The sequence below is a fragment of the Chelonoidis abingdonii genome, chromosome 4, assembly GCF_003597395.2.
Source record: "Chelonoidis abingdonii isolate Lonesome George chromosome 4, CheloAbing_2.0, whole genome shotgun sequence".
NCBI classification, from domain to species: Eukaryota; Metazoa; Chordata; order Testudines; family Testudinidae; genus Chelonoidis; species Chelonoidis abingdonii.
Window position 1 is genome coordinate 47,746,658 of NC_133772.1, and position 20,688 is coordinate 47,767,345.

At 39.2% G+C, this 20,688-nt stretch overlaps 1 protein-coding gene across 25 annotated transcripts in view; it reads left to right on the plus strand.

Moving 5' to 3' along the window:
• Positions 1-20,688, plus strand: part of SOX6 (SRY-box transcription factor 6) — a 473,353-nt gene that overhangs the window by 1,428 nt on the left and 451,237 nt on the right. For 11 of the 25 annotated variants that reach the window (XM_032799223.2, XM_032799231.2, XM_032799222.2 and 8 more), the window contains exon 1: positions 50-336. The exons of 6 other annotated variants lie outside the window; for them this stretch is intronic. The gene's annotated coding sequence lies outside the window, so the exon portion shown is untranslated. Of the gene's footprint in view, positions 1-46; positions 337-442; positions 543-20,688 lie in introns of those variants that run through there. 8 more of the 25 variants (XM_032799216.2, XM_032799225.2, XM_032799226.2 and 5 more) reach the window with 4 other exon arrangements.

Consider the following 20,688-nt stretch of genomic DNA (forward strand, 5'->3'; position numbering starts at 1 on the left):
AGTTTATACTGAAAACTTTAAAACTGATATCACACCCTAATTTGTGATACACAAGGAGGGGGAGGGGAGAGACCATCATCAGAGAGCTCTGTTTACACCATGAGAAAGGGAGAGCTGTGCTGCATTGTGGGCTTAACCACAACATTCAATTTGGGATTTCTTGCTGCCTTAGCTCTCGCCGGAGGTCATGCAAATCGACCTTAAAAGAATGCATAAGCCATAAATTAAAATAAACCCTTAGCCAGGGGCTGATCCATAAGTAGACAATACCTAACCTGGACAAAACGGCTTCCTTTGCGAGCTGAAAAAAAGAATAGCGCCTAAGCTAAATGAAAAGTAAGTTTTCAGGAAGTATTTCCCTTATTGTTGGTTTTAATTAATCGCAATGCAACTACATATAGTAGCAGTTTATAGACAATGCTATAAGAATCGGAGTGAGAGGCACTGTATGGTTGTGGAGAGCTTGTGCTTTCTCGAGTTTTCACTCTTTCGGAGCTGTTGGTGTGTTTGATTATGGAGAAGAAGCCTCTTTATGTAATCAGGTTTGATGTTTTATCTTAAATAATGATCTTAGGTTTACGAAAACTCTGAGCTGGCTACAAATGTATGTAATAGGCACACACACTGTATCTGTGTATAATCATCTCGTGAGTGTGGTTTTTTTTCTTGCGTTTTTGGCAATTGTTCCATTCATGTTTCTGAAAAGAATGATCAGTAAGAACTAATAATTCTTCTACTTCTTGAGTTCTAGTCTTTAAAGTAGGAGGCACTGGGCATGCTGGTGGTTATTCTTGTGTATATGCCTGTATGTGTGCATCCGTGTGTGACACTGTCTGTGTTTGTGTATGATCACACACGTTATATGATCAGATACATACACATGTACATTAATAATTTAGCTGTCAGTGAATTACTCTTCCGACGAGATCTTGCCAGCCCGGTTTCCTACTTATGTTTAACAGCACTGAACAGTTAACCCGCTAGGGCTGCATGCTTTTCGAAGAGCAGGGCCTTGAGGTGAATCAGAGACACTGATCATATCGATTTGATTGCTGCCTTTGCTTTCCACAGGACCGTTTCACAGTTTGTTTTTTTTTAAGGACGGGAAAGAGTGAAAGTGGCAACGTGAAAAGACAATTAGTGTTGTGTCTGAGTGTGTCAGGGGTATTTTACAAGAGAAAGGCAGCGTGTTGGGAGCCTGGGGAGGAGAGATTAGCTCTGTCCTAGGGGTGTTTCCCAAAAACACAGACAGTGAAACTTTCAGAGATAAAGAAGCATGTTCTTCGCCTGTTGTATGCAGATAAGGTATATGTCTGAGTTCATTTAAATAGCCTTCCGCACATGGCCGGCAACTTTTACAATCATTTTTATTTTACATTTATTTTGACATTTTTTAATATTTCCATCTTTAAAACTGATCCAAAGGATGCGAGGGAAGAACGCAGTCCTCAACGCAGGGTTTCAACAGAAAATACACGAATTTCTCCTGCTTCATATTCGTGGAAGGGGGTAATTCTGAAGCCTGTTTTGAGACTTTAACTTGACTTGTTTTATTGACGTGCTTGTGCCCACTCAATTAAGCCATTATGCCAAGGGTAAATAATGAAATGGATGAGATGTATTAATGTAGTCTGCCATGATATACAAACACTGAATAGGAAAGACGCCCGCCTTTTTTACTTTTCCACAAGCCCACTGCATATCATGAGCTATTTTCCATGACTTTATTGCAGGTTGCTCCGGCCATGAGATTTCTTGTGTTTAATAGTCACAATGTTATATACATACTGTCTGCACATACTAAATAGCGACCATACCTAGCATTTCATTCTAGTAAAATAAAAGTAATCTATTTATAGTGAGTACATTGAAAAGAAAATAATTAGGTCACTTGGATTATGCTGCAGTTTGAAGTAGCACAACACCTGGCAGGAACTACTTAGCATTTTCTTTAAACTCTGTACTATCCATAACTTTGTTTCTTATAATACATTCTTGTGTTAAGTGAGAAAGGCTGTTCGTAAAACAATCCCCTGGCTAGTCCCACTGTTGGGTGAAGTTGATCCTGTAATGGCATTTTGTTTTGAACAGTTGCTGTAGTTGAAGTTCCCTCATAAGGTAAGGTGGCACTGGGTCTGAAAGGAGGTCCAAATGCCACATTTATAATTAGACTGCCAATTCAGCACATTGTATCCATTGCTATACAGGGATATACTGCTGTGTCTGGTCTCTCAATAGTCTGTATTCAGAATTAGCCAATTCAACTGCTTAAACCTCGGAGTCAAATTTAGAATAGGCAATGAGAGAAGGAAAGAAAGAAAACAATAATGCTTTCTCTTTTCCTCGGCTAGCTATTAAAAGCCAAAGAATGTACGGAAACCATGCACTGTACTTGGAATCAATACATCAGACGTAGTTTGGCCAGAGTCTGCACGTTTTTTTTTTTTTTTTAAAGTGCACTTGAGGGAGGCGGAGGGGGGTAGGTGACACAAACTACCCCCACCCTTGCGAATCACTCAGAATGGGATGTTAATCCTGTCAGTGCAGTTTAGAAGGTACTTTCCCTAGCATTGGTTGATTATTTTTTTTTCAGAGGGAGAATCCGTATGAAAATAAGGAGCTGTCAGTGCAACTTGCCCTGGGTTTAGAGAGCGAGGGAAGTATTGCTGATTTCAGGTCTGATCAAAGATGCTTGGACAAACCTTGGCAGGTACTTTCCCAAATGTTAAGGTCCTTACATGCAGAAGAAGTAACTTTCCTTGGCATTGTGAGGCAGTTGCCTGCCCTAACTCCATTGCATGCATCCCTCCTGGCAGGGTATGTACAGAGGCCACAAAGATGCTGGGAGGGAGGATGCATCTTTCTGCTCTGTAGGGCTGAGGTTGGCACTTTTAGATGCAGAGCGAAAGGAGGGTTGGCAGTGTGCATCCCCCGGACCTTACACAAGCAATGACCTGCTAATTTCTAGGCCACCCACTGAGGCAGCAGCCAGAGACTCCCGGGCCAACTCTCCATATTCCGGCAATCACGCTGGGGAGCCACCCAGGCGATTGGAGATGGGAACAGACAAGGACCAATGCCCCCGGATAGCAGCCCCGGGTGTTGCGGAAGCCCCTATGAATCTCACGCGGGGATTCAACCTAAGGGATTTGGTGGTTTCCTCAACAGCCCCAGATTTCCCCGCGAAAGACCGTAAGCCAGGGCGATAGAGGACTGGGGCAGCGGCTGCTGCAGCAGCAATCAGCAGCTCGGCAAATTGGCGGCCAGAGCGAGCGAAGAGCCGCTCTGCCAGCAGCCCCCCAGCAGGAGAAGGACACACGCTAGGTCTGAGCTCGCGAGGGCTCCAAACCCGGCGCCTCCCCGGACACCTCGCACTGGGCACTTGTTGTTGGTGTGTCTCGTGCGTCTGTGCCTGGATTACAGTGCCCCAACCTCAACTCCTAAAGCTTTTAACTCATTCAGAAATGAACATGAGGGGCCCTTTGCCGAAGCACATTCGCTCCTCCTTTCTCTTACCACTTCTTATTCTTGCAGCTGCACTGAGAATTTCAGAACTGTTTGTGAGACTTTGCTGGAGACTACTCGAGAGCTTGTCCGGTTTCTTTTCTGCTGGCTTGCAGGGTGCAAAACCGGTGTAATGCGTAGGGAGTGAGAGTAGGATAGATATCGCCATGTATGCACATGCACGTGTGTTGTATTACTGATTCTGTGTTGTATTTGTGTAGCTCTTCAGTGCTTCCTTATTACTCCAAAGAATCGTTTAAAAATAATACACCTTTATGAAAGCAAGGGGAGAGGAGAAGAGCAGAGTGTACCAGTTCCTCAGGCCAGGCCAGGCCAGCAGTAGCTGACTTGTACAAACCATTAGCCAGTGCCAAAAGTTAGTTGCCTTTGTTGTCAGTTTGTTTTTTGTCAATAAATATTGCTCCACTCCCCCTTTGTTGGGGGGGGGGGGCATTTGTAATATGTGGCCAATAGTTGGTCAATTCAGGCCAAACTTTTTCTGTTGAATAAAAAAATCACTGGAGGTGTTTTCCAGCAGGTCCTCACTCCTGTTGAAATGCCTGCATCCCTTTAAAGGCCTTGCAGTACCCTTCAGAGTGATGAAGACCAGGACTTTGAACGATGATAGCAAAACGAAATATTTTCTTTTCAGTGGGCACAGAAAGTTTCTTCAGTCATGACCTTATATCTATTAAACACCTTAATCACCTTGGGAGATAACACTTTTTCAGGAAGAATATCCATTAATCTTTTACAGTTGGTTTGGTTTTCCCCCTAAAAGAGTATGTGGATCAAATGTAAAAGACTATTGACATTTTTTATTTTTTTCATAAAACAAAGAATGATCTAAGAGAAGTAGCAATATAGCTTTCTCTATAGTATGTATTGTGGGGTGATGTATATTTTTCTCTCAGTAATGTGACTTAAAAGATTACCGGGTGTACTTGGCAAAAGATACCTTTTAACAACTTACACTTTAAATGTTATGTAAATAAAAAAAGTAGTTTTATTTTTGTGTGCATATATAAACTGTGTCCATCTCTAATTGTACAAGGGTGTATTTTTTAAGGTTTCTGGCGATAATATAAATCATAAAAACAGAGCTTTGAGTAGCTTGTAAATTATGCCAGAGCCGCAAGATTAAAATACAATCTAATAATATGTACAGTAGTTTGGGTGTATCTTGTTACTGAAGTGGCAACAAAAAAGTCAGACACTAATGTAAAGTTTTTTAAACCTTTAGTAAGTTGATATATTGTCTTTCTCACTGTATTTTTATTTGTTTGAGCGTACATACATTATTCTGTATTTTTTTTTTCCAGGTAGAATATCATATGTAGTACGTTTGGGGATATGTTTTTGCAGTATAACACATGAAATTCCTTTTACTAATATATAGCATATATTAGGCTGCTTATAAACAAAAATCTGTAACTATTTATTGATGTATCATTATGGCTGATGACATCACACTAAAATCCAAGACTGTAAAAAGCTGTGATTAATAAGGCTCTATCTGACACAAGTGTGATGTCTGTATGTGTATGTTTGTGTATATATGTAACCATATGCAGAAGAAGGTGATCGTGAAGATGTGTTGACTAGAAAACATCTGATTTTTACCATGATAAAACTGGATACCATGATACCAGTACATTATTCTTTTAATACTTTATTCTATAGCAACAGCAAATATTTGTGACATCACAATGAGAGATTTCATGCCAGTGTTTAGTTTATGATCTTTTAGAAAGTCTTCAGTTATTTGGCACTGATGAAACTGCTACACATAACCATGGTATATTCAAGTATTCAGTGAAGTTTTAAATAATTCTCTTTCAATTAGTACAACAGGAACTTAAAAAATGAATTTTCTGTTAAAGGAACAAGAATCATTACATGCAGGTTTCTTCCCTCCCTTTTAAAAACTTCATATTGGTTTTATGTTTTTTGTTTAGTCTCTACATAAATTTAAAAAAAAACAAAACACTCCTGCCCTCCCTCTTGCCAAGTTTGAAAATGTTGTTTGGAAATGATTAGAGAGTAGAAGTATTTTTATCACATTTCTCTTGAGGTTTGCAAATTTGATTGGGTAATATAAAATGGGGTACATTACTGAAGTTGGTTAATCAGAGTCATTCATTTATAACACAGAATACATATATATCAATTGATGTTTTTGAAGTCAAGTGAAACATTCCATCAAGTTAATGTGTTTAAGAGTATCATATCAGGCACAGACAGGTACTAGAAATGATAAAAAGCAGATAACCTGCAACAAAATGATTTACAGATGGATCATTATCTACTACAGTGAGGTTACAAAGATCATATTCTTTATAAAAACAGAATGTAGTTTCTATAGAGTTAGCAGAATTATTTAGACAAATCTGAATAGTGAATGTTTTCTGAAGGATTGGTAGAATTTGTTGAAGACAGCATGTATTACATTTCTAACCCTCTTGTAGTCTGCATATGTGGAAACATACTGGCATGTGTTTTTAAATACTTTTTATGCTGGGAATCCCTAAAATAAGTTTGCTGATAAAATGCTTTTTTATATTCTGTATAAATTAGATATTTAAACTTTAAAGTTTTCATACTCCGCACAAAGGTTCTTAAGACTAAATTATCTGCTCTTCAGTGAGAAAGTAGCACGTTTATTTTACCTGCTTTAAGTGATATGGAAAAGCATTTTAACTCTTGTAGTGCAGTTAGAAAACATGTGTTTTAAAAATAGGCATGGAGAATTTTACGTTATCTACACATTTAAAAAACAAACAAACAGTGGGAAGGTGTTTTTTTAAATTTTTCAAATTTTGTAGGCTTGCTAGATTTAAGAACCTGCTCAGTATGGTGGCTGAGGGTATAAATTATCACAACTGATGCGTCTCTTCTATAGATTGGTAGACAGGACCCTAGTTAAAAGTTTGCTATTCACTTCTTCAACACATATAGAGGTGCGCACACCCATTATTTCTCCAGTCTACTATGGTAGACTGACATAAGGCAATATGAAACCATAAAACCTAAGAGTTGCAATATTGATTTGATTCTTAACTGCAAATCCTTGATATCATTGTTCAAAATATCTAACTTTACACCAATATTAGCCATTCTTTTTATAGTGACACCATGCTTAGTAAAAAACTTCTAAGCACTGAGGTCAGGTGTTGAGATTGGATTCTAGTTTATTTTTTATGAATCAGATAAAGATTTCTGTGCATGAGACCGTATGTGAAGATGAGAGAACAAGAACATTTCCATATCAAAGGCAATATATCTGAGGCTGCATAGTAATTAAAATGCAGTGGTTTGGACTCTGTGCAGTAGCACTTACGCAGAGCGTTGTTGGGACCTTGTGCAGCGTGCAGGCGGTTGCCTCTTGCATACTTCTAGAAATATACTTATAATTTTGTACAAACATTTATGCCAGTCCACACTTTTCTGTGGATAATTTGTATTTCATCCAAACCATTCAAAGTAGAAGATATTTTTTGAGCAACCCCTTCATTATGGCTTTTGTGCATCAACTATTTTTATTCTGCTTGTTTGTATTTCCTCTTACCAGAATGATGGCTTGTTTATATTCCGATTTTTTTTCTGTTTTTCTAAAACCCCTTCTGTATATCACTCAGATTTTAATGAAAATATCTTCTTAGATTAATTGAATACAGCATGATTTATTACATGCTGCTTTTTAGAATAAATTCACTGTATGCATTGGAACAGACTATTTTTAATGATACAATAAACATTCAAAAATTCTGACTAAGTCTTATATGATACTAAGAGAATGAGGAAATTAATTCTAAGGCCCTGTCCAAAAGGAGAAATCGACCAGCGTAGATATTGGGGGATAAACTATTCTGTAGTAGCTATTCCAGAATAGCTCCAGATGTGGTGACTTTATTCTGGATAATTAGTCTGTTCACAAAGCAGAATAATTATAAAAGATTAAAAGTTACTTTTATTCCAGAACAGAGTATCTGCAAGGAGAACTATTCTAGAATAGCTATTCTGGAGTAGTTTATTCTATAGTAGCTATGCCCTGTAGACAAGGCCTAAGAATACTTTCATCTCAGAATGCACATCAAGTGTCCTCATCACCCCAGCCATCTATGCTAGGGATTCCTATTATTTGTTACATCCATTTAGTAACCAAAATTATTAATTAGAATCCATCAGGAAACTTTATATTTAAACATATTTTTGTATCTTGTGAAAGTGTTCTGTTCTGTTAATCTTATTATAAGTCTCTCTTTGGCCTTTTCTTTTCCACTTTTAGACTCTGATTGGTTTAGGAGTATGACACTTGAATATAATGGACCACATGACCAGGGTTTTACAGCATATCATGTATGCATTTGACATCAGTATTATTGTGGCCGAGCAATTAAACTGAAGTCCTGACCATTTGTGGTTAGCAAAGAGCCCAAGGCATTGTTTTGCAAGAGTAGGGTTATTAATCTCAGTGTCATGGCCAAATTTCAGTCTAGATAGGATGTAGTTACCCATCTAAATTTCCCCCTGCAGTTTCATCAACTGGCTGAGTTAATCCTCACTTCCTCTCAAAAATACAGTTGTGTAGTGTCACTGGTGCAGAAAATTTATTGTGTTTTATCCAACTAGTGCTGCAGTCTAACAGTTGGTGACATTATCACTAGAGCTATATAATCTGTGAAGCATTTTGGGAAGCTTCTCAAGGAAAGGTGCTATGTTTATGTCAGGGGTAGGCAACCTACGGCACGGGTGCTGAAGGTGGCATGTGAGCTGATTTTCAGTGGCACGCACACTGCCTGGGTCCTGGCAAGTGGTCTGGGGGGCGCTGCATTTTAATTTAATTTTGAAGGAACCTTCTTAAACTTTTTAAAAACCTTATTTACTTTGCATACAACAATAGTTTAGTTATATATTATAGACTTAGGGAAAGAGACCTTCTAAAAACATTAAAATGTATTACTGGGGCGCAAAACCTTACATCAGAGTGAATAAACCACTTTTGAAAGGTTGCCGACCACTGGTTTATATATATGTTGTAAGTGGTTTAGGATTTTGTTGTTAAGATGGAACAGTTAAAACAATTATATTTATTCAGTTTTTTAGTTCTTGAGCTAGTTTTGGAAGAAAATATTTAGTGAGATAGGGACAGATTCTCAGCTGATCCTCACCACAGCTCTATTGCAGTGGTTCTCAAACTTTTGTACTGGTGATCCCTTTCACACAGCAAGTCTCTGAGTGTGATCCCCCCCTTATAAATTAAAAGCACTTTTTTAAATATTTAGCACTATTATAAATGCTGGAAGTGAAGCGGAGTTTGGGAGCATGGAGGCTGACAGCTCACAACCCTTCGTGTAATAACCTCGTGATCCCCTGAGAATCCTGCTGCTCTAATGACTTCAGTGGAATGATGCCATTTTACATCAGCTGAAGATATGGCCCATAGGAGCTGATCTAGCTCCCACTGGAGTCAATGGAAAGACTTTAAGGGGACTTCAAAAGGACCTGCTCTCACTGAAGTCAATGGCAAAACTTACATTGATTTCAGTGGATCAGGGTCAGGCCCTTATGTGTGATGCTATCTTTTGCTCTTTGGATGAAATTCACTCCCTACCCTTTTGCCCTGTAAAGACTAAGTAACAGGAAGACTGGAATTTATCTCTTTCAAGCCACCTCTTGGGCTCTCTCTCAAGAGCTGCTCTTCCAGTGGATCAGATGGAGTAGGAGATGCTGCTGCTTCCTCACCCATTATGTGTGGTTTCTGGGCCACTGAATCAATGTAATAATAATCCTGGAGACTGGTTGTGCATACTCCCTTCCTCACCCACATCATATATGGAGTTCAGGCTCCTTGCCTGCAGATCCTTGTATATAGTCCCTCGGCTGAGGGCTTTATGCTGGCCTTCACTATGAGGGTGAATTTCACTTAGTCCTCAGCACAACTATATGGGTTGTGCACAAGCACAGTTTTCATTTATGTGCAGTGATGTATAGTTCAGGGTATTTTTTTGTGGTTTAAAATAGAGTAGTGCCTCGGATTGAGACTTCTATGTTCAACTCTGATTTACTTAAGTACTTTCTTAAATTTAATACTAAAATATCCTACTGACTTGCCCAAAATTTCAAAAGGCAAATGTCTAAAAAGGCTTTCATGTTGGCAGGCACCATTTGATATTTTAAATACAATTACCTTTTTGTCTGTAAAATGTAGACTTTTTACTAGTTTTGATATATACATTCAGTTCTAAAATGGGATTTTCTGTCCCAGTTGTACACAACTACAATTTGTATCTTTTATTTTTTTTTGGTGTGGACAGACATACATTCATTTAACAGGATTGTTAAAACATACTGTGCTTAATGTGTCCACCCTGAAATGTACACCATCAAGGTTCTACTCTTAATATTTTTTCCCTACTGGAGGATAGGAAAAGAGGCAAAAAGGAATCTCCCTCTGCCACCTTCTTCGCCCACTAAAAAAGCATCAGAGAGAGAGAGATGTGGGGAGAAGAGTATAAGAGACGGGAGAGACCGTGTTGCATCTTTTTTCTGGTTTGATGGTATAAATAGTTACAGTAGCTGTAGCTTTAACTATGGAGTCACTTGTGCACTTCCTAATTATGGTGGTGCCTTGTTGCCCTGTGCAGGATCAGGTCTGCATTGAGGGAGGTGCAGTACAAACAGTGAGGTAGACGCAGTAACTTGCAACAGGTTTCAGTGGTAGCCGTGTTAATCTGTATCAGAAAAAAACAAACAAACACAAACGAGGTGTCCTTGTGGCACCTTAGAGACTAACAAATTAATTTGAGCATAAGCTTTCATGGGCTCGAACCCACTTCATGATATCCTGCTGTTAATTGATTTATCTCGTTAGATTGATTTAACACTTGATAAAGCAACCCACATCCTTTCATGTATTTGTCATAAGCATAAATCCTAATTCTGAACCTTAGAGTCCAAAATGTGGGTGCTGCATGAAACCTCAAGCTTAATTACCAGCTTGGATCTGATAGCGCTGCCACCAGACAGGAATTAGAGTGCCTGTCTCACTCTGGTCTCCCAAACCGTCCCTGGGGGATCCCAAGACTCAGATGCCCTGAACGACACCAAGGGAAATAACCCCCTCCCCTTGTCTCCTCTTTATTTTCTCCCCGCTTCCCTCCCTGGCTGCCTAAGAGATACCGTTTCAAGTCTTGAAATGCAAACACAGAGAGATTAAGTGTCTCTCCCCTTCACCCAGAGGCTATGCAGATTCAAACCTAGTCAATCTAACACAAAGAGATTTCCCCTCCCTTCGTTCCTTAGCCTTAACCAGAGAAAAACTCAAACAGGTTTAAAAAAGAATCTCTATATATAAAAAAGAAGAAAAAGACATAAAAATGTCTCTGTGTCAAGGTTACAATATACAGGTCAATTGCTTAAAAGAAAAATATGAATAAACAGCATTATTCAAAAAGAAATACAATTTAAACATCCAGCAACTACACACATGTAAATACAAAAAAACAATAAAAGCCTATTGTTTTTCTACCTTTGTTCTCACAGCTTGGAAACTGAAGATTAGAAGCTTGAAGATAGAAAGATCCCTCTCATAGCCGAGAGACAGACAAAAGACACAGACCAAACATTCCTCCCTGAGCTTTTAAAAGTCCGGTTTCCTGATTGGTCCTCTGGTCAGGTGTTTGGTCCCTTTGTTAACCCTTTACAGGTGAAAGAAACATTTAACCCTTAGTTATCTGTTTATGACAGTATTATACCTGTATCTTTTGCTTCATGCATCTGATGAAGTGGGTTCTAGCCCACGAAAGCTTATGCCCAAATAAATTTGTTAGTCTCTAAGGTGCCACAAGGACTCCTTGTTTTTTTTTTTTACAGTAACTTGTACTATTTCTCCTTTTGGTTAGTGATTAGAACCTTTTTATTTAAAACAAGTTAGATACGATCAGCCTTTTCATCTTGGCTTGGTGGGATAGAAGGTGATTAAAGGGGAGGTGTATATGTGCTAGAAGATGTGGAGGCCATGAGGACTATGTTTGGAGAATGTAAGGATATGGAAAAACCTACAGGAGAGAAAAGGAAGATCAAGGAGGACAGGTCTTGCCAGTTAATATTTTATTTACTGGGGTAAGGTCACACATAACTTGTTCTTGGTTCTGCTGCGCAATTGTCGAAGAGAGCATTTGTTGTGGTGTCAGTAATGTTGCTTGTGTTTAGATTAGTTTTACAGCGTCCCAACATACAAGTTTGCTAGCATGCCTACTTGAAAAGGGAGTGCCCCAAATTTAAGACTCTTCCACATTTTTTTTTTCTTAAAACCTCTTTACCCCCTGCTAAGGCCACTTTCCACTAACCTATTCCTCTTCCTTCTTCACTTTTCAAGCATGAGAGATAGGCGCTGATCACTGCCATGTTTCTTGTGCTGTTTAACACCAGAATACTTTCCTGATCAGTGCTCAACACTGGCCAAGTATGTTGGACAGAGCTTGTGGGTTCTGATGACTGCAATGAGTGAGGGAGTGGAGTAGGCTGGTTGAGTCAATGTGGGCAGCATTCTCTTGCAGCCAGCAGTATTGGGGCTGGTGAGAACTAGTTAAAAGACAGGGCTGGCTCAGGAGGAGTGGGAAGAGAAAGAAAATTGAAAACTTCCTCCAGTAAATCTCTTTCAAGTCTCTGGGCAGCTTTGCTAGGTTGGTGTTTTTTACATCTTCTCTATAAGTAGTCCTTCCAAAAACAAAGTAAAAGAGAAGTAGCAGAACTTTGTCCAAGCTCTGTGTGTTGTAATGGAAAATAGAGTTAAAATTTTCTTATTGATTATGTGAGATCTTGAGTCTGATCCACCTTCATGCAAAACAAGGTTCTCTTCTGTTCCTTGCTGGGCCCATTTAAACTTTGTAAATTAATACAACAGGTCACAGTGCTAAGAGCTCTGTATGCACTGGAAGAAAGCAAAGCAGATTGGTAAGTGTCAGGTGAACAATCAGTCAGGGATTTCATCAGCTTCAAGGAGGAAGAAAGGAGCTATCACTGGCCTCAATCAAGTCTTGCTTTTCTGGGCTTGGAGAGCAGACTCCCACTGACTTCTCTATCCTGTGGCTTATAGAATCATTGGATAGGAAGCAGGCCACAGATTCCCTGACTATCTTGTAGAATTGCTGCCACTGGGAGAGGAGGAGTGAGTTTACTCAATATCATGCCTGGTGGCTTCCTGGTGCATTCAGGCTGTTTCTGGAAAGAGAGTGAGCGGCAGGCAAGTGGCTTTCATTAGCCCCCACTATTCCTCATCCCCTTGTGCTCTTTGTAAGGTTGGGTGGAAATGCGGCATTGGCATAGCAGAGGCAACTTCTCTCTTTCTCTGCACTGTCCTATCAATATACAGACCACCTTTAGGTGAGAGAGCGTATAATAATAATAAGGGGTTCAGGCACGTAAATATGGTTCTAGTTTCAGCTCTCCAGCAGACTTTTTTGGTGACCTAGCACTAGTCACTTAATCTCTCTGTGTCTCAATTTTGCTATTTGTAAAAAGGGAATAATGCTACTTCCCTGTTTGAGCAAGGATGGTGCTAGGTGTTCAGAGATGTCCTGTAGTAAAAAGGAGTCAAAATAAGGAGAAAAGTTGAGTGGGGAGAGAGCAGTGTTTCCTCCTCCCCATTGCAAAGGTTGGGTAAGCAGTTCTCTTCCATAGTTCCCTTTCCTCCTTAGTCAGTGAAAGCTCTCCGTCCCTCTTGTTTCAGTCTACTTTACCCACTGATAATAAACAATGTTGATTCAATCCTTGACCTGTATATTTAGACTGTGACAAAGGTGCTAATTAGTGCTCTTTATTATGGTGGGTTTTTATGCGTGGGGGTGTGTGTCCATGATCAAGTGGATTGAAAACACCATTTCATATAGGTCAACTGCCCTGTAGTGTTGAGACTGAATAATTGGGCCAAATTAACAACCATTACCTAGAAGCAAAAGTTTCTATATCTTTGGAGTTTATCCAGTCTCTCCATGGAAGAGAGAAATAGGTAGGAGAGAGAAGGTGAATTGCAGTGGCAGCCAAAAGAATAATTTATGAGGACTGGCCATAGTACCCAATTTATGAAGGCTGGCCATAAGCTGAATTTGAGTTTCTGTGATCTTCATTGCACAACATGATGAAAAGCAGAATTAGAAGGAAATCTTCCTGCAGAGGGCAAGGTGAATGTGATCATTGATGGCAATGTAATGTTCAGGATAAACGGTTGTTGAACCCACTCCTGGTAGGCTTTCTGACAAAACACATACAAAATGATGGGGACAAGAAATAACAGTGAGGGACAAAGCCCACCCTAATCTTATGTGGTTTCCTCTTTGCCTTGACGGAAGATTTTCCTTTCAATTTCAGTATTTCAAAGTGTGGAAAGATAAGATAAAGAGGGTGAATGCTTGCTTCCCCCCATGCTGCCTAACTGTGGCTCTCACCTTGACATTTTTTGTTCTCAATATATTGTATCCCTAGTATTTATAGTAAGTGGATGCAAATCAGTATGGCATCTGGTAGACTATTTTCAACTGACCAGGCTAAACAGCAGATATGGAATTTATCTCCATGAAACTGTGACCTCCTCACACAAGTGGTATTCCCACATGTAGGTAATGAAGCACCCCTACTGAGTGTAGCTAAAGTCCAAATCCTCAGTAGAGTTATTACATACAACATATATTAAAGCTGTTCCTTGATTTTTTAATATCATCTCACTGTTGTAGCTGGAACAGCAGCTGCCGCTAGTCTTTGCTGATATCACACTGTGCTAAATTGGTCCTTCTTGAAAGTGTGTGGGAGAAGAAAAGGGATGAAGAAACAAAGAGAGAGGAAAAGGAGTGGAAAGGACATGAAAGGACAAAGATAGAGTAGAGAGACAAGGAGAGTGCTTTTATTTGAATTATATGATCAGTGACACTGTTAGGGCTTTTGGACATGTGTGAGAATTTCTGAACTCTTTCCACATGATTATTTGTATAGCTTAACTTTAATAAAATATTTAATAATTTATTTTAATACTGTGTGTAGTGTTAATCCAACCAGTAAATCAAAACAGTACACAGTAAGTTAAAGGAGGCCCAGTTTATGCTTGCTATCCTTAAGATTGAGTTCCAAATTCCTTCTCAGTTACATGTAACTTGTTCATAACAAATTCTTTGAGGGTGAAATTATCCATGTTTGGTCTCATACAAAAGGTAAGCTTTTTTAGAAAGATTGAGTATCAAATCTGTTCAGTCATTTTTGACATCTGTCAATCCATTTTTGTGTGTGTATAAACGTATTGTGTGTGTGAACACACACACACACAGAGTATAATTAGGGTGAATGTTTTAATAAAAGTTTGGTGTTTTACTGCTCATTTTAGAAATGGATTGATAGTAAGATATGTTAAAGTCTTCAAATCCTAAAATATCATTTTAAATTACTAGTCCCCTCAGACTGTTGCACACAAATGTGTGTTTACTCAAACAACTTTGAAGTTTGTATGAAAGACACTATGCAAGATGAAGTTGTGGGGTTTTGAGTCCTTACCTTATGAATGGTAGGGGAATAGCTTGCAGGTCTTATAGGCTGGGCAGGTTTGATTTGGCTGGGAGCAATACAGAACTGAAAAGGGAGCTTTATAGGTTGACAGGCAGAAGATTATTCACTAGGTAGAAGGAACTCAGTTTCTGGGGTAGGGAAGTATGCACTAGATTGAGAGAAGAGGAGAGAAAAAGGAATATTGGAGGGACAGAGTGGGAGGAAGTCAGAGAAAAAATGTGTCAGAATGATGGTAGTGGATGAGATGCATCCAGTTATAGAGGCAAGTGTACAAATGGTGTTTCACTGATAACTCAGGAGAGGCAAGAACCCTTCTTCTACTTTACCCATCTTCCCTTCCCCCCCCCAAAAAATCAGTTCAGAGGACAAGACCCTGAATTCATCCATTCCGCCAACCCCTAACCAAACAGGAATATTATACTAGTCGAGACTTGGATTAATGACTGCAAGGCTGTACAGCAGTGGTTGCCAAGGCTGTATGGTCCCAAGACAACCGCCTCCCAGGAAGCTGTGTGACTGCTTTGGGGATGGGATTTTTTGGGCTTCCACAACAGGCTGCTCTTTTTTTGGCCTGCACAAATCCATTACCTTCAGCCTTCCAGTGTGTGTATTGATATTGTTGGCTGCATTGAACCCAGTGTGCTGCATCTGTTAAACAACAGAGCTGCCAGTGCGTGTAAATACACAGGAGAGTTGAAAACAGGGGTTCGGTCTATACTTAGTACAAAATAGGCCTCATCCTGAAAGGCACTGAGCTACTGCAACTCCCATGGGAAAAGTTACAGTTCCTCCACATGTCTAAGGGTAAGGCCCACAGTTAGTAGGATCATCCTATTGCTGTGGTATCCTGAGTAGAGCAGAATAACTTTGTACTGTATATGTCGATCTTTCACTGGAGGGAAAAAAAAAAAGGTTTAACCAGTGTTTCTGACTGTAGTGATTTCTATTGTGAAAGCAGTTTCATTATCTTAGTTTCAGCCATCTACTGCAGTGGTTTTCAACCTTTGATCCACAGACCCTTGGGAGTCTGCAGACTATCTAAGATTTCCATACCACCATTCAAAATTTTTTAGGTGTCCGCAAATGAAAAAAGGTTGCAAACCACTGATCTAATGATCATGGTTTCAATCTGTGGCTGGTTCTTCATGTTTGTTAACTGATTTGTTCTGTGTCTCAGTTTTGCGCAGTTGTTGAAATGAGGCAGAACTGCCATTAAATTAAATATCCATTTTAGACATTGGTCATGTGATCAGACATTGGGCATGTGTTTTCTTTCTTGAGATTTGATTTCTGTGTGTAAATGCACACTTAACTAACCTGCCAATGTCTTGTTTTTTTCATGTTCATATCTGATAAAATCCACACTTCTGCCTCACGCCTAAAAAAGCCTAAAACGTGTGAGAACAAGAATGGCATTTTGTATACACGTTCTTTGTAATGAATAAGGCCTTAGGCCCAGACAAATTCATTCAGAAAAGATACATAATTTTACCTTTAGTACTCCTTGCCTGATGTCAGAAATTAATTTTGTACTTTTACAAGTCTCATTTTACTTGTCTTAAGTTATCCTGTATGGTGAAAAGCATATTTCCCACAAGTCAGATTCTGGCATTGGTCTTTTTGTAGGTGAATACCAGAAAAGCTGTGTCGGAAAAGGAACTGTGAGGCACTAGAGTACATCCTGTCCAAAATCCATGAATCTCACATACCAGAGGTTCCCCAACACCTCAGAAGGGACATTAGGTGATCAAATATATGAGAAATAGATTTTTTTTATTTGTCAGAGTCTTCATATGAAAATAAATTGTAATGACTGAGTAACAGTCAAATGTATTAGCAATAATTCCAGTAAAAGTGGTTTTTACAATTAAACTAAAGAGTAAATTTTCAGTGCTGCGTGTCTGCAGTCTGCACACGTTTCAGAAATTACTTCTAAACGGACAAAGTTTGAAATCACATGCCACATATTCAGGAAGTTTTCAAGGACAAAAGCAAACTATATAGTGCATGAGCTGGGAAAGGGCATATTTAGCTTCCAGCTCCATCTCTATGAATGCCAATAACACCCCCGCCCCCCCAGTAACGTGGTTGGGAAAGCTTGGAATCACGCTGTATTCTAGTGTGTTGAAATGCAGATGAAGATGCTGCAGAGTGAGACAGAGAGTCTGGTGAAATTTTTGTCTGTTTGTCCTGTGGAAGAGGTAGCTTTTGGGAACAATCTCTGATGCCCTAATACACCGCCCCCCCGCCCCAACCAACCAACCAAAACCCTAAAATTCAACAGAATGTAGTCTGAACTCTCCAGTGGACACCGCACATTTGAAGAACTATCCTTGAAATTCTATTTTTAAATATTGGCTACTATGCTCTGGATGACTTCAGGAATAGACTTCGTCGGCCAGGGAAGAGCAGTAAAGCTGCCAATCATGGTCATGAGATTTATAGGGTTAGAAAAGAGTGCATTTGGAAGCTTCTTTATTTATCATCTAACAGTCAAAACAGAACATTACAATGGATCTGAAGATTGGCTGCTCCACATTCCCCCACTTGTGGTTGTACAAGAGAGTTATCTGGACTCTCACTTTTTGCATGGCTGCATGTCAGGGCTTTGAAATGAAGATAGGGAATTATTGACTATGGTGAGTGGAACAAATCATTTGCATGAACTCTCTACTGCTGGTTTTCGGTATTTAAGACTTAATCCTGAAAGGTACTGAGCACTCTGACCCTGATCCCGAAAAGGACTTCTGTCCAATGGGCTACTCATGTGCTTAAAGTACAGCACATATTTAAATACTATGCAGGAGTGGGATCTTGCAGGACTATCCCTTTATTGCTTCCAGAGATTTTCTTTTTTGGGGTGGGGGGGATGAGGAGGGAGTCTTATGGATTTCCTCAATGAGATGACTTATTGTTTAATGGTCAGCCTGTCACATGGTCAAGATTAGCAACCTTCTTGGGCTTGTTCTGTCTAGAAGTCTATGGATAGCTTCTGGTGGGTATGGCTCATATGTAATTACTGATGCTCAGTAAATATGTTCTTAATAATCAACTGGTGTTTAATGTGAAATGGCTAAAAAGTTAGATCAAGATGAAGTGCTCTGGGCCGGATTCTAACCTTCAATTTGTTTTGAACCTTGCTATTTCTGTCAAAATGTGCTAATGCGCTAACACAGTCTTCTTAGCATATGCGTAACGAACCTCAGGTGGCACATGACCAGATTTCATCACCAAATTTGGTCTACTTGTTGGATCGTTAGCTTTCCTGGGCTAGGCACTGATGGGGAGCCCACTGTGAACGCTGATCCATGCCCCCCCTCCCTCTTGTAACACGATAAGAGAGATCAGTAATGCTTAAAATAGTAGCCATTTACTTATTATTCCTTTTACTTCCAGTTTTTCTCTGCCTTCTACCAGCTATTTTGTTGTCATTCTAAAACAATATTCTGTGTAACAGTTCTAACTGATGGCAAGCAGCAGGCTTTCTCTCTGTTACAGCCACAGTGTTCAGTTCATTATTTTGATAGGGTTGCTCTGTGGTACAAAATCACTACACTTGAATATTTGTTATCCCCTCCAAATGTTCTCTTTTTCAAGGAGAAAACTAAATCAGAATTATTTCCTTCTTCCTCTGACCATATCTGTTACATAATGTAATCTTGCTGCTGCTTTTAGTTTTGTTATATTGAATCACAGAAATTAGAGAAAAGAAATAATCTAATCCCTTCTTCTGGCATTGTAAAAGTGTTCAGAAAAATTTCTATAAAGATTATTGGGAACACTCTTGCGATGATGTATGTAATTTGCCCATCATAATCTCTAGATGTCTGATCAATCGATATGAAGCATCACTCACAAATTCCAGGAAAACTCCAACCACCTCTGCCAAAGGCTGAAGTGAATAGGTAAATTTTGGATTTTCTCTTGAAGGTGAATAGACTTTGGCTTTGTCAGACCACGGGGGAAAGAGAATTTCATTGTCTCTGTAATAACTCCCTGCCTGCAGCCCCACAGAATTCAAATCTAGGGACTGTTAACTAGCGTGGTCTAGCTGAGCTCTGACTCTCTCATTATGCACCATTCCAACAGAAGTATCTAAGGCATCCCGAGTTCAACAGCATGTAGGTCTTACCAGTGTAGTTACAGTGGCAGTGTGATTTAGCATATAAGAAACTGGACTGGAAGTCAGAAAACATAATTTCTAATATTGGCTCTGTCAGACCTGTTGTGTGACCTTGGACACATCACTTCAATCTCTCCTCTTGCCTTTTGTCTGTTCATTTAGATCCTAAATTCTTAGGGGTAAGGCCTGTCTCTCACTGTGTGTTTGCACCATGGGGTTTCAATTTGTAATACAAATAAATAATAATAATTGCTGTAAATGTTTCCTTAAATGTGTGCGAGTAGATTATTTTTTTATACTGTTTGTGATGGTGCATGCTGAGGATGCAAGAGTAGAATCTCACTTGTAGTTCAGTGTCTGCAAGGGGCTATATTTAAAGTACTGTATTACAAATTATTTGTTGTCAACTACTGTTGAAGAGTCAATGATTCACTGAGAGACTAGTGAGAAGCACCAATATTTGACATACATTTATCATCTCATGACTACCAAAATTAGGTGGCCTCAAGATTGCCTTTGAGAAATTTGTGTACTGAAAGTGCTCACTATTATGTGTTTACTTTCAAAACCTCTTAAAAGCTCTGATACTGACTCCTTTTATCTAAATCTTGGGTTGAATTTACTATTAATGACAAGGGATTTTTTTTATACTTTCACTACTATTCTAGATATTTATTAAGCCTGACAAGTAGTAGGATTAAGCTTTACAAATGAAAGGGTAATATATCTGATGTTTACAAGTAAGATAGAAGCCAGGTTTTATAAAATTTAAAAAAATACTTCTATTGCTGGTGTATAAATTAGACCAGTCAGCTTTCCAAAAAGAATAAATCCAGCACTGGAGTTGATTTGTTTGGGAGTTGGTACTCTCATTCATAATAATTTGTTGGGACCAAGAGCGATGTTACATGGGAGACTTAAAAGCATTTTGAAAAGAGGTCAAATAATAGAGCTCATTCTTGAAGCTAGAGAAATATAGGGTCCGATCCTCTGAGGAGCTGGGTGCCTCCTGCAAAGTGCTGAGAATCCTTCACTCTTACTGAAGTTGGCACCTCGCAGGATACACTCAGCACCGATTGGGATTGAACCCATATAAAATCATAGTGCCTGATCTTGCAGATGCTTACTATCTATTGTGCATTATGCTTCCTCAGTAGTAAGCACAATGCTTGGAAGCGAGCATCACACATGTTAGCAAGCTGGTGAAACATTGATGGGTTTTGACATGCACCGGGACTTAATTTGATGCACAAAACAGTAATAATCCATATGATATCCTGGATCTCTTTTGTTTTGTAGTGGAATAACAAGAAGATCACTGCAACCAAAATTGCTAATTCACCAGAATACTCAGAAGTATTAGATGAAACAAGTATCTTTGATTATAAACATATTTAGCTATCTGGGAAATTCCACATAAAGATGTTTGTTTTATCATTTGCAATGCAGAATCCTAACGCATCCTAACTTTAAAATGTTTGTATTCATAGAAGTTTGAGAAAACATCT